This window comes from Hirundo rustica, chromosome 8 (assembly GCF_015227805.2).
Source record: "Hirundo rustica isolate bHirRus1 chromosome 8, bHirRus1.pri.v3, whole genome shotgun sequence".
NCBI classification, from domain to species: Eukaryota; Metazoa; Chordata; class Aves; order Passeriformes; family Hirundinidae; genus Hirundo; species Hirundo rustica.
Genome location: NC_053457.1, coordinates 27,099,102 through 27,113,470, shown reverse-complemented (window position 1 = coordinate 27,113,470; position 14,369 = coordinate 27,099,102). Strand labels below are relative to the sequence as shown.

The following is a 14,369-nucleotide window of genomic DNA, read 5'->3' as shown; positions in this document are numbered from 1 at the left end:
TCAACTGTCTGGTTGACACACGGTGCACGGCCACTTTAACAGTGAGGTGTAGGGTCAGCAAGGATGCAAGTTGCACCACGGGACAAGTTTCTGAATTCAAAGAAGAAATATTTCCTTTCCAATCAATGGATTAAGCGCCCTGCCACTGGCTTTGCACCAAGGGCGTGTCTGCTAATTGCAAGGAGCAGATTGAGCACCCCACATTCCTCAGCCCAGACAATGGGGAAGGAGAACACCTAATCCTTTTAAATGGGATGCCTGGTGTTGCCTGCAAATCTGTTTACACTGTTTAGCAAATGTGAACTAGTATTAGCTGGCATAAACGCCCTGCTGTGCAGACCTTTGTTAACTTGAGGCTACTTCCTCGTTCCCTCAAAGCTGTTAAATGACTCAATCTGGCCTTAATATGTTTCAGCGCTGTGTTCACTACTTATCTCTCAGGCCTATTGTTTTCTAATGCATCCTCTAAGAGGTTCTTCATTGTGACAACAATTTGTTCAATAATTACAGGTTCACATGAAGAAAGACCAATATACCGTGTGGAAAATCAAATGTACACATGGAGGTGGAGGGAGAAGAGATAAAGACAATCTCCAATTACTTTTTTTTAAAAAAAAATTGATTGGTCTGGTATGACAAGTCTTTAAGCGCTTTAGCATTCTCATAATTACAGAAACAGGAAATTAATTAACGGTTATGTAGTTTACATAGTCTGTTAGGGGTCTGCAGGGATACTGCACCAGGAAAAATAATAATTTGTGTAGTCTGTGTTGTTCTTTGGCTCACTATATGATCGAAAGCAATGATATTTAGCATTAAGAAAGTACTGAGTATTCAGTACTCCGTGCCCAAGGTGTGGAAGATGAGGTTTGTGTTCCAAACAGCTTACAAAACAGATGCATTTAGAAAGGAACTAGTAACAAATTATCCCTGTATCCCAAGTTCCTTTATCTCTAACATAAAAAACCTCCATGAATATTATGGCTTCTCTAAAGCAGGAAAGAAGCCACTGACGACCTTAGTTAACTTTTCAGACCTCAGTTAAGTCTTCAAATACTTGCAGCTGGCAGGCTTGCCATCCAAATGAACACTCAAATCATATATGCACATGCAGATTTGTCCAGGGCACAAGTTTATGACCTGCCAGCAGCGGCTCCCTGCGACCCCTCAAACTTACCTTCTGACCCTGTTACCTCTTTGTCACTACCTTGATAGGAAAAATTTGCCAAAGCCAACTGTGATGTTCAGCAAGAAAGCAACAACTGCTGGCCTGGGTGTACCTGGTGTATCAGTTGTGCAGTTGCAATAAAACACCACCCTCCCAGTATCTCAAAAATCTTCCCTCCCCCTCACTCTCCTTTGGCCAGTGGAGCAAGCCATGCTCATCTCCAGAAGTCCCCTGTCACTTTAACAACTGAAATGGGAACCTGTACCATTTTTATACTTTTCTTCATTCTTTTCAACCCATTCTAACTCCTTCCCCCTGGGAGCTAGCCCTCCACCAAAAGTTGCTTTCAGTAAAGCACTAGCTCTGTCTATTAAGCTTACCCACCCCTGCTTAGCCTTAACACTGGTTTCTTTGTACTTGCCTGGTGAACTGACCAGCTATACAGCACAATAGCTACAATTACTAAATTACACTCCCTGTCACTGCCTTTTGTATCACACCTCGAACAGGTGTCATTACCATGATAGGCAAATTGTAATAATCCATCCACAGCCCTCCCCCCCCCCCGTCTTCATAATGTTTTTCTTTTTATTATTATCATTTTATTTTACATAATATATGTGTGAATACTGCACAGAGCCTGAATGGTTGGTAAATGCACAGGACTGAAAGATTGAACTGCCTGGACTGCACACACAAACAGCAGCATTTAGGACAACAAAACCAGATGCTACCACATCCCTGACAATGTGAATACATGCACGTACACAGATACATTAAAATAGTAATATTAGTGCCAATAAACGTGGTTGTGGCAAACATACCATAAAAGGAGGGTTTGAAAAAGAGGCATAGGAGGCATTTCTGAGCTGAGGCTGCTCCCCTGCCCTTATCTCACCCAGCTGTGCCACGGATATGATGGGTACACCAGGACAAACTGAGATCCCCTGCAAAACCCCAGCAAGTGAGGCAAGCATAAGAAAGCATTGCAGGTTATAAATTCTATGAACTTAGCAATTAAAAGCAGGGTTTTAGTATAAATTTATTATAAATATTTAATGTCTGATATGATTCACAAAATGAAATATTTAAGCAATGTTTTAGCAAACCAATAAGAAGTGTCTTTACTTAGGCCATTGGAACCTGCCATAACCTTTTAAAAGTGAAAAATATACTGATATACACCACACAAATCCACTGACTTTATTGACTGGAATAAAAGGTCACATAGAAGCAAAATGGGTTCCAAACCCCAACCTGATAATGATGGCATTGACAGCCCCACCAACACAGTTTGGATTTCCTCAGTGAAATGCACAGACAGAAATAAAACACACAAAATTTCACATACTTGCAATGAAATACCTGGAGTAAAAAATTAAGACACTGTGTTTCAACACTTAGTTGAGAATCTCCATTCCCTAACTCATACTGCTAAGATATTCTGGATAAACAAAAAGTAATTGAAACAAGTCCTGATGGATAAAATAATTTTCTTTCAGCTTCATTTCAAAATTTGAGTCCATAGTTGAGCCATTTTTAGCTTTACAGGGTATTGTAGGAAAAGAGTTGTTGTTCTAGCCTGAGAGAAACACAAGAAGAGGTGGCCTGAGAAACCTCATTGTGCTACTTGTTTAGATGCTAATAAAGGTAAGAATGATTGTTCTTGTCTTCTAAAAAAACATATTTCAGAGTTGAAGTAATTTATGACCTATTAAATACCTGGTATATGATTTCCATGAGGGGCAGGTAGTGATAACCCAGACAGAGCTTTTCAAACCTTTTTGTCAGTCATGTGATGTTGCACATGTCTGAAGGAAGCAAACTGAAGGAGATGGAAGCAGGATAGGTACATCACATTTACACACAAGTAAAACTATTTTTCTTTTAGATATCATGGATGAAGATCCATGAAAAAAATATCAAGTTCATGTTCCCTAAAAATACTGGCTTGAGAAGCAAGGCACTGGCTAAATCAGCTCTCTTCTCAGTACGGGCTTTTGACTTTGACAGCAGTAGAGGGACAAAGGAAAAAGTAAATGAATATAGAGAAAACCAACTTGATTCTTCATGCACTGCAGTGGGAGAGGTCGAACAAATCTCCAGCACCGTTTTTGTTAAGAATTCCCTATGCACTATTCTCTATGTGAAATGATCCTTCTGATCAAGGTACTGTTACCTACCTGTCCATTTCTGGACAATTAGATCACAATTTTTGGCCCTACAACATCCACTGAAACAGCTACAGCTAAATTCAATAATCCCACTGCTCAGCCGTATTCCTGATACAAGTTTGGCATCTCCTTACACAGCTGTTTCTCAACGTGACAAAAAATTAAATGCAGACAGAAAGAAATACATTTTGCCCTACCCCATCATCCCATTCTTCCACCTTGCACACAGCACTTAACTAAGTTCCCAAAGAGGACATGGTTCAGGATGCTCCTGCTTCTGAACACAACCAACCCCTGTAACTCACAGAATGCAGCGCAGATGTCAATCTTTCAGATAGCTGGAAAATGTTTGGATTCCAGCATTTCTTCTACAAGAGGGACAGACTACACCACACTGAGAAAGCAGGTAAGCTGCTTTGAAGTACATGGCCTCTAGGCCCACATCCCCTTTTAAAACTCTAATATCACCATCAAATCATAATGCAAAAAGCTTGCAGGGATCACTGCTACTCATAGGCAGGAAAAAATGTCACTTCAGGCACAGAAATGCAGTCATTTGACAGACCCCATGATTAGAGTATGGATCTGAGACAGAAGAAAGAGGACAGAAAAGGTCTGAACAAGTTTTACCCTCTTTAGTCAGAACTGGGGTCTGTAATGAAGATGTCAGTGTCACCAGCACAAGTGACAAGTGGTGCATTGGGGCAATCACTCACAGTACCAAATTTTACAGTTTTCAGAAGTTTCTACAATACTCACAAATATAAGTTATACTTCTGTAGATCTCAGCTCTGGGAATTGCATATTTAGGAGGAGGGAAACATAAAAAATGGGTGCTCAGGATGCTCTTAACTTTTGATTCTTTACCACACTTTCTACAGTTAGACAAAAAAAGTAAACCAGAGTTGGTATGACACACTGTCATAACTTGGCAGACATGAAACATAAAAGCAACACAGAAGCTGCCTCATGTCTTGCGTAATCTTTGTGAATCACCTGTGAATCATGCTCCCCTGAAATACATCACCAGACTGAATTGAAAGTGCCTTACTTCTCCTCTCCATATCTTAAAAAGGGTCTTGAATAATTGAAGAGTACAGACAAGGGCCACAGAAAAGATTTACAAACTGTGGGCAAAGAACCCTATTTTACAATGAGGGATTTAAGGAATTCATTTTCACAATAAAACTGAAAATAAGTTTAATTTATGGTTTTAAATATTTTTATTGCAGAACAGTCCACTTGCTAATATAGACTCCAATCTGTCAAGAAAGGGAATATGAAGGATTTAGGATTTAACTTTGAAGCTTGGCAAACTCAGATTAGAAACAGAATTACCTACTCTTTTAAATGCAGACTGATTCACTATTAGAATGATTATTACTATGGAGAGAGCTGGCCTTCCATCTCTTGATACCTTCAAACTAATGGATGCTTTTCTGGACAAGCTATTTTCATGCTTACAGCTTACCGAGTTAAATGATGAAATAATTAGGTGAGATATGCTGGCTTTGTTTTATACAATAGGTGAAACGATGATTTAATATTTAAAACCTATGAATTTATGTACTGTGTCAATGTCTAAACATTTTTCTTCATCAGGTATGACAACAGTTTCTCTCCTCACTTTTCAGGTAAGTTTAAATACAGATTTATCATATTACTTTCCCTCCCTAGGGCACGTGCAAGACAATGGCCATGAAAAACATTGAGTAGATAATGCAGAATCTGAATCCATACAGTGCAAATCCAACCTTTTCAATAAGGCCCTTAGGAATAGCATGTATCTATGAAGATATCTGGAACAGAGATACCTGAAGAGGTGAAATGAATAAAGACTGGTGAAAGCAAGCCTCTTCATTCACCCAAAATTAAAAATTCTTAAGAAAGAAATTGCTACTTGCTACATAAATTTCTGTGCATCATTTATGCATCATTGCAATAGTGAACCATGTTTAGGAAACAAAACATTTTAATAAACGCCCTACTAAAATCTTATTGAACCCTCTTCATTTTAAAAGGTCTGGATGACTCCAGCTTCAAATCAAACATTATATTCCACTCACAGAATGAAGGCCTCAACTGAACATGCTACTGCCACAGCTCCCTCAAAATGGAAAGGTAATAGTTTGAAATCACACACAGATGATTGGGAAAACAGCCCCATTCTCAGGTCTGAAAGAGGTTGTGCTGCATTTTACAGAGATTTCATTAGAATCAACCATGGTCACAATCTAGCAGGGGTTTCTTTCCTAACTCCCAATGTATGTGTAAATATAAACACAGGGAAGAAAAAGAGGGAGAGAGAAATTGTATGCATCAGGATGGACATACAAAAGACACATACATAAAATCTCATTGTGTCCTGTGAGGCTGTAGGAGTTATTTCAAATGTTTTCCGTGATACCAAATAGAGATGTTACTCTTGCATCTCGCCCATCCTTAGCACTGAAACAAACAACTGGTCCCAACACATTCCCTCATTGCTTCTACAAGGTCAACAACCAAGCCTTGGATCTGCCACACTTAAAAATATTGAAGAACTGTGCTGTTAGAATCCAATTATTGAAAAACGTTAAGTGTGCACCTCTATTAGAATGTGCAGCCATTCCCCTAAATAAAACAAAACCTGGAAAAAAATTCCTCCCACGGGCTTTGATGATATGAAGAATAAACATGTTATTTTATCATGACCCTTCCTGTCCACTTTATCTATCATAACACACTACTTAGCACATTGCATGAGACAGACAAAAGTTTGCTGGGCTGCCCAATTTTGTTCTAGCCTCCTAATTTATTATGTTAAGTACTTATCTGACATCTGAATTAGACTATCAACAGTAGAATCTAGTTTTAATGAAAAAAGAAATGATTGAGGAAGACTTGCCTCTTATAGGGACATACCTGAATATATCCAGCCTTTGTTTCAAGCCCAACACAACCATAGAAGAGTTCTTAAACTTTCTACTGTCCCCAACCCTCCATTACTTCCTTCCTCTTTTACCTGGTACCATTGCTCTTTCTGCAATATTTAAGCACAATTTTCATGTTCTTTTTACCAGACTCAGTCTAAAATCTTGTAGATTATTTCCTGGTAATGCTGAAATACTCTATCAGCTGATACGTAAATCTTCTGTCCTGGCTTTCATCAGCTCTTCATTGCTTATTCAAATAATCTCTTCCCTGGCTTTGATAAAATCATTCTTTTTCTAGCCAGTGGTTTGGGCAACTTCTCTCTCTCTTTGCAGTGCTTTCCTTCCTGCTACTTCCTTCACTCCTGCCTCCAGTTTTCATTCCTTTCCTACATCAAATTTCAGGTGCCACTCTTCGAGGCCAGGCCAATTGCAGTTTTTATCAATTTTTATTCAGTATATCATTCAACCTCTTGGCAAGTATGCATGACCAGCCAAAGTGACCAACTTTCCAATCAAATATGCAAGCAAATATCCTTTTCTCTCTTGCTTGCTGTCCATTATATTTGAGAGGATTTTCAGGGCTACCTAAAATCACCTTTCTGTTACATTTACAGTTAGTATATCTCCTTACGAACTTTGTAGGTTTCTGCTAAACTCTACTGCTATAAATTTTGTGAGGAAAAAAAAAAAAAACAAACAACCAACTCAGCATAAATCTTACCACTGATGTAGCAAGATCGCTGCCAAAGATGCTGGTGATTGCTCTTCTTTTCCTTTATAACCAATTAATCCTCACCCATCTTCCCCGGTCTGATTGCTAGGTTTTTGGAGTAGGAATTAATTTTTCCCCCACATTTGCACTGTGAAAAGTACAACAGGGCTTTCAGCCAAGACATGGATCCTTAGTGTGATAGTATTAGAAGTTGTAATGTAATGTATAGTAAGAATAACTACAAGGCCAGAGATCTGCTGGACTGCAGTATATACAATAAAAGTTGCAGACACAGTAGATTTCCTCACCACTGCTGCATTGGCACAAAATAAACCTTGTCCCATGCACCACGTCACATTTATACAATATACTTTTAATATACTAGAAAACAAGGAGGAGTTTCTGATTATTTTGTTATTATTTTATATATACAAGGTAGGAATAGTTCAAACCTAATGACTCTGTCAGTTGCTCTTGATCCTGTAATTTCTGCTATGCTTTTTTAGTGATCACAGACATATGTCTCCTTACCGAATTAAGTACATACACATTTAAGTGACAGCATATTTTTAGAATGCAACATTATATGTTGGTAACAAAAAACTATGACATCACAACATCTAAGTTTATTAAAAAGCCAGCATAATACCCTGATAGTATCACATTAAAATAAAATTACACTATATTATTATAGCTTCTGAAATTAATATTAAGGAGTTTGGAAAACAAACATTTAAAGAGATATTCTGTTTCATAAGAATGGATCTCAAAATAACCATAAAGAATTTGTGGTTTAGGTACGTTGGATCTTGAATTTGGTAACACAAGAAAGACAGAAAAATCCACAGGAATAGAAAACAAGATCTCAAAGATGCAAATAATTATTTAAGAACACACGTAAACCACACCCCCCACCCTATTTTCCTCACAAAGCTTCTTAAACAGAGCACACGCACAGACACAGCCACCATTGCAAAACCAGCTGTAATGACAACGGTCAGAAAAAACAGAGACTATCTACATCAACCAAACTGGCACTGGCAAAAATATACCACACACATTTCTAAACAGGAGGTTTTATGAAAAAAATGGAGTATCTGTAACAGTGCATCATAGGTTTACACAGTATGAAGTTTATCTCACTAATCAGTCATTAAGTGAAGGTTTAATAGTTCCATAAGGGAAGGTAATTCCCTCTTTTTCTAATACCTTCCTATCATTAAGCAACTGCTAGTTTCATAGAAATGTGCTTACAATCTTCTGATTCAAAAAAAAAAAACCCAAAACAGATATCCAACACTGAAGGAAAACAAAGTCCATTGAAACTAAAAATACTAAACACTCTGCTCAGAAATCCTGCTCCTTCTCCCCCCCCCCCCCCATTAGATGTGGTTAGTGCTTATGCAAATGTATTACTAATGTGTATTACAAATTAAGCAGAACAGAATAATCTTTTGCCTAGACTTATAGGACATTTTTACATCTTCAATTAGATGAGCGGCAACAAGATTCACTTTGAGTTCTAAAATACCTTTCACAGATATAGAGGTTAATTGGTTGATCTTAGACTATGGATAAAATTCAATACCAAAATTAAATGCATGTGTATAGATAGATATAAAAACATATATATATTATATATATATGAAAGTGTCTTTGCACTTTTTGAGAAAGTTATTTTAATTAGAAAAAGAGAAGCCTTTTTGAAATTAATTAAGTTTAAATCCTGTCCAGGAAAAACTTGATTTATTAGCATTGTATTTTTAACTCTTACTCAAATACAGCCATATGCTATTTTTTGGTAAATTTATTATTAATATCCCTGGTATGCAGATAAATGTTTAATAGGGAATTGATATACATTTCAAAAGAACAAATAACTGTGTTATAAGCACTATATTAAAAAGTAACTATGGCATATTTATGGATACAAAAAATCCTAATAGGGTCAAACTTATAGGACACTGACTAACGTTATAAGTAGGTACTTAGAAACATGCTGCATTTTCCCCAAATTCCATTATGGTAACAAACACAAAAAGATGCTGATATCCAGTTCTGTTAAGTACATCTTTAGTTCCACCCATTACACAGTATCAAGTCAGAAAACAGTTTTATCTGACTGGTGGCTCAATGGCGCAGCCTATGTGTGCAAAAGTAGAACACAGCAAGTTTCTGGTTTTAGAAATGAGTGCCAACCCTCTGGTTTTGTTGCATTTAGATAATCAAGCATACCTACAATTTCTAAAAGTGATGAGCTGCATAAATGAAGGACTATTTTATACAATATGCATACTTCAGAGACCTAAACTAATTAAATTATTGACAACAAAAAACATGGAATCCAAGTGATTTTGTGCAGAATTAATAAATAAGTATAATTTATTTGGATATTCTAGGACTAGATCAGAAACAACGATTTTCACTCAAGCTTTATTAAAAAGGTACTGAAGAATATAAATATATATGTGTATATAAGACAATTTCACTTTACCACCTTTAAAATGCCCATTTGTGGACATTAATGCTGCTTGGTTTGTTTCTTATTTTCAGAGATGAAATACCTACTTAGATTTACACTTTCAATTTAAAAGCAATATATCAGTGTAAAATGTTTTCCTACTCTGATATAAATAATGAGTGAATTCTTAGCTTACAGCTATAAGCTAAGCATTGTAGCACAGAAGGATGCAAAGCACAAACAAATACTCTCCTCCTATATATGCATTTTAAAAAAATTAGCTTTCCCGCTTGCCCACAACAACCCTCACTCAGTTCAAAGCAACCAAATTCAGTAATTCTGCTCGAAATATGATCACAGTTACAGCACAGGATCTGAGTGTGGACTGTAAAAATCGGGGAGAGAGAAGGCGTGAAAGAGACAGGGACTGATCAGCTCATGCCTCTAAATAACTGGTTAATAATTTCCAGACTGGTGAAAACATCAGTTTGTTCATTCCAGGTGGGTGCCTGATACCTGGCTATGACATGTCATGACCTGTTATCACTTGTTCCAAGTGAGCTGAACAACCTTAGGGGCTCTGAACTGGGGAGACTTGCAAGCAGTGCAGTTTGAAGTTAAAGAAACTCTCTCCTAGTTAATTTGACAGATTTCAAATAAAAATAAAAAGCCTTAAAAAAAACCCGAAACACAAAACCCGCCCCCCCCCCCAAAAACCCCCAAAACAAACAAACCTTTCTTCCTAACAGAATATAAGCACATATCCACAGAAATGCAGAGGCAAAACTCTCAAATAAAATCTTTTTAACAATCAGATATTTGTATTCTGTTTTGGAGAACAAAGTCATAATGGTTTTATAAAGCCAAGTATACCGACATAAAGAAGTCTTTTTTTTATTTTTTTTGTCATGCAGAGTTTGCTGCTAATCCAGACATAGAAAAGAACACTGTTTTATATTTACACTCCGTTCCTTTTTTTTTCCTATTATTCTAATAAAATGACCCTGCATATTTACTCAAGCTGTTTAAGCAGGTAAGAAGTGCAAATGACTTGGCCTGCATCATGTTACAAACCCAAATAAGAAAGCTGCCAGCACAGAAATATATATTAAATTCAGAAAAAGCAGATAATTTATATAAACAAATAAATAAATATTAAATTCAGTAAAACTCATGCACCACTTAATTTGAGGAGCGCAAAACCTCTTTTACATATTTAAGGATTTTTTTTTATTATTGTTAGCATCTCTTATTTTTTATAAACATGCAATTAATGAAAAATTCCTGGATTTAACTTAAGTTTGGATAATGCTGTCCCTTTTTGTTCCACTTGAAACAATTTTGCGGGTTTGTTTACAAACAGGTCAAATGCTCCTATTCCTTTATACACAGAAGAAATCCATACACTAATTTCACTTTATTTGATAATACTGTTCATTGCTGAATAGTTTCTCTGGCCATTTTTAAGTTTATTTTTGAGAGCTTGTAGTGCTTAGAATGCATGGAAATAATAAGCCACATACTTATCACTAAATTGTCCAAGCCAAAAAATCAAATGTGGAAAACAGCAGTGACAACCTGCATCCTAAAGTAAACTTATTTTTAGCAGTAATGGCTTTGTGTATTTATTTAGCAGTGCTCTTTAGTGCTGATTCAAATAGAAATTTGTATTTGGCCATGGACATGCTCATAGCCTGAAAAGAGATATTTATTCCATAAAAGTTAAATCTCTACTCCAACTGTTTCTTTGGGTGCTGTTTGCTCATTCTAGAATTAAACTGGTCACACACATTTTTCACGTTTGATCCACTGAAATAAAACTAGACAACTTTTATAGACAAGATTTTATTGAAATGGATGTTTATTAGTTAGATCATACTGCTCTACAGACAATAATTCTCCTGCTGCTTATAAACATTTTGATCAGCCATATTCAAGTGAAAGAACAAGTCTAAGGGGGAGGGGAAAAGGAAAAGAAAGAAAATGGGAGGAGTAGAGACGGATATCATGCACAATTCTCATGTGACCTGTGGTACTACCTAATTAGAAAACTTAAAGTTTCCATAAACCTTTCACTGGAAGCAGCAGTATTCCTACTATCACATTTCAGTCTGTGTTGGCTGATTTACCTACATTTCTGTGAGTAGAAGAACAGAAAATGCAATGCAGAGTTTTGAGGAAGAAATCTAACGGCACGTTGTAAACAAGCACCACCAGTTTAGAAACTGAATGCAAATACAGCAAAGGGATTTTTCCAAAAGATCTTTCTTCATTATTGGTACAGGACAACTAAGAGAACCCTACTGAACTGAAACCTCAATTATACTGGCCAGCAAATTACCTTTAACCGTTAAATTAGAAAACGTCCTTCAGCACTACTCAGTTTAGCATTCTACACTGTCTCCAGGCTGAAGGTGGTCTGCATGTTGAACTTAGTACTGTGTGGGTTATAGTCTTTGTTTGCAGTCTTAACTGGGGATTGCACCTTAGCTACCGTAGTTCAAGCGTAAAAATACTTTGTCTGTAACACTATATACTGTTGCCAGCGACCCTCTAAATCCTTGAACCAACTGTGTCCTCTGGTGTCACAGAAGATAATGCCAATTTATTGCAATGTGTGGCTTTTTTAACTGATTAAAATTAAGCCGTAAACACGTGACAATGGAATTAGCACATTTAGAGAGTCTGTTTTCCCACATCCCATTTTGCGCTAGTGCGGCTGATCCCTGCAACTCTACGCGGGTGCAATTTTAATGACTTCGCTAGGTTTTGATGTTCTTATGAAAAAGCAGTGCTTGGTGTTTGTGGAGAAGGTAGATATGGAGGCTGAGTAGCTGTGATTGCGGACACTGTGACATCGGCTCTGTTTTTCGATAGGATCGGTGTCATTTTCCTCCCCACGATAAGACACCTCGCTGACAGAGCCCGATTAGGGAAAATTTTATTATAAAATTCACTTCTATCGAACAAGGATGGAGTGATAAACAGTTCAGCCTCAGGGAAGAAACAGGAAAAGATTTTTCTTCTCTCTCTCTGTCCCTTTTTTGTTTTCCTTTTTTTTTTTCCCCATTTAAGAAAAATCCTCCCTCCTCGTAGGACTTTTCCTGAACGTGAATGTGTTAAGCTAATAAGAATTCTCCAAATGTAGATATCAAAGACATATGAATGCTGTTCTAAAAGGAGAAGAGTTGTGTTACCTCACAATTCAAGAATATTATTTTAAAAAGTAAAAAGTGAGGACATTTTCGTAATTACATTTTCTGTCAAATTCACTAAAATCAAAAGTCGTCTGAACAGGAAGCTTAGGCAAACACAATTTTATTTTCCAATATTCACTTACATTTCTCCCTGGTTAGAAAACTGGCAAGTTGCAGGGTAAACAGGGAAAACGGACTCTTGAGGCCCTCTAATGCTTGAAGATGGACTAACCTCCAAGGAAGAACATAAAAGAAATATTGATTTAATATCTTTACTTCTGCATTGGATAGCTCACAGAGGATAACTAACAGGGCATCCACTGCCATATATGCAACACACTTCTGTACAGTAATCAGCACAGAGGTAGTCAGTAAATATCTCTAGAAGATGGCCTGGGGAACTTGGAGAATGAAGTCCAGGTACACAGAGTAATTAATTCCAGTTCTTATTTTTTCAGTTTAGGAATTTTCTTAATTTACATTGCATCAGTGAAACACATTTATTAACTGATTGGGAAACAGTGCTAAAAAGTAATTTTTTCTAAAAAAAGGGAAAAAATAAAAAGAGATTAACACAATGGAAAAGAGTGTACTGATGATTTTTTCAGGCTTTCAAATCCAAGCTGTAACAATGCCATGAACCAAATGGTTGTCTTGGTTGCTCAACAATAAAACTTCCAAAGGAAGAAAACCCTAAGCACTGCCAGCGTTGTTTTTATTTATGTCCAAACTGGAGTCACTACATTGAAACCATTCCCTCAAGATGGCGGCCTCAAAGTTACAGATGCTCCTTAAATGAGTTTTAAGCGCTTTCAATTAGAACATTACAAATCTGCTGTCAAAGAGAGCCTTAGCATACAAGTCCTTCCGGCAATGTTCTAGATTTGCTTTTATTACATAACAATGGGAGGATGTTTACAAGCATATATAATTTTCATTAGGCACACTCAACCCAAATACAGTACACAGATGATGCAAACTTCAAATAACTTCAGTAGCAGTTGTAAGCCCTGAAGTAAAAACTTGCCAAAAAAATGCCTCCTTAATAGGCTAACACATCTTTCTAGAAATTGCACGTACTGACATCTGTGCCCTTATGTTAAGCTGAATAGAAGTATTAACTAAAGGGTCTGCTGAAATAAACACTGCAATAAATTTTATGGTTCTATGAAACCATATTAGACTCAGCCATCAAGACAGAGCTCAACTTCTTTACTTGCAACTCGTATGAAAGAAGAGATAAAAACGTTATTTAACACTCTTGGAACAGTCAAGACAAAACATGTTCCATCTATCTATAACTTCAAGTTGAGTGCACTGTATTTTTAATAATGTACAAATTATTTCAGAAGTCATGATCATACTACCCAGTCTTATAATGAAACACTAGATTCTATCAAATAATACCACCATGTTTTTTGACTGATGATTCAGTTCTATGCTGTGCACTTCCACACAATCAGAAGAAGAAAAATGTTTACAAAGACAACTGCATTACAACAAAGAGCAGTGAGAAAAAATATGACTAATGAAGGTAAGGCAGATCAATTAAAGGGCAAGTTGGAACTCCAACACATTTCTTTTTAGCCTTCAAAGTAAGATTTTAACCAATGAGTTAGTGATTTCAATAGGGGAAATAGCCAGAGGAAAAAAGCGCATCATTTGACTAGTGGTCTGTTAGATAGATTTCCTTCAATAACTTCTTAAAAGAACATTTGCTTCCAATTGACTGTAGCTGCAGT

At 36.7% G+C, this 14,369-nt stretch overlaps 1 protein-coding gene across 6 annotated transcripts in view; it reads right to left on the bottom strand.

The window, feature by feature from the left end:
* Positions 1-14,369, bottom strand: part of VTI1A (vesicle transport through interaction with t-SNAREs 1A) — a 257,176-nt gene that overhangs the window by 163,323 nt on the left and 79,484 nt on the right. The window lies entirely within an intron of this gene.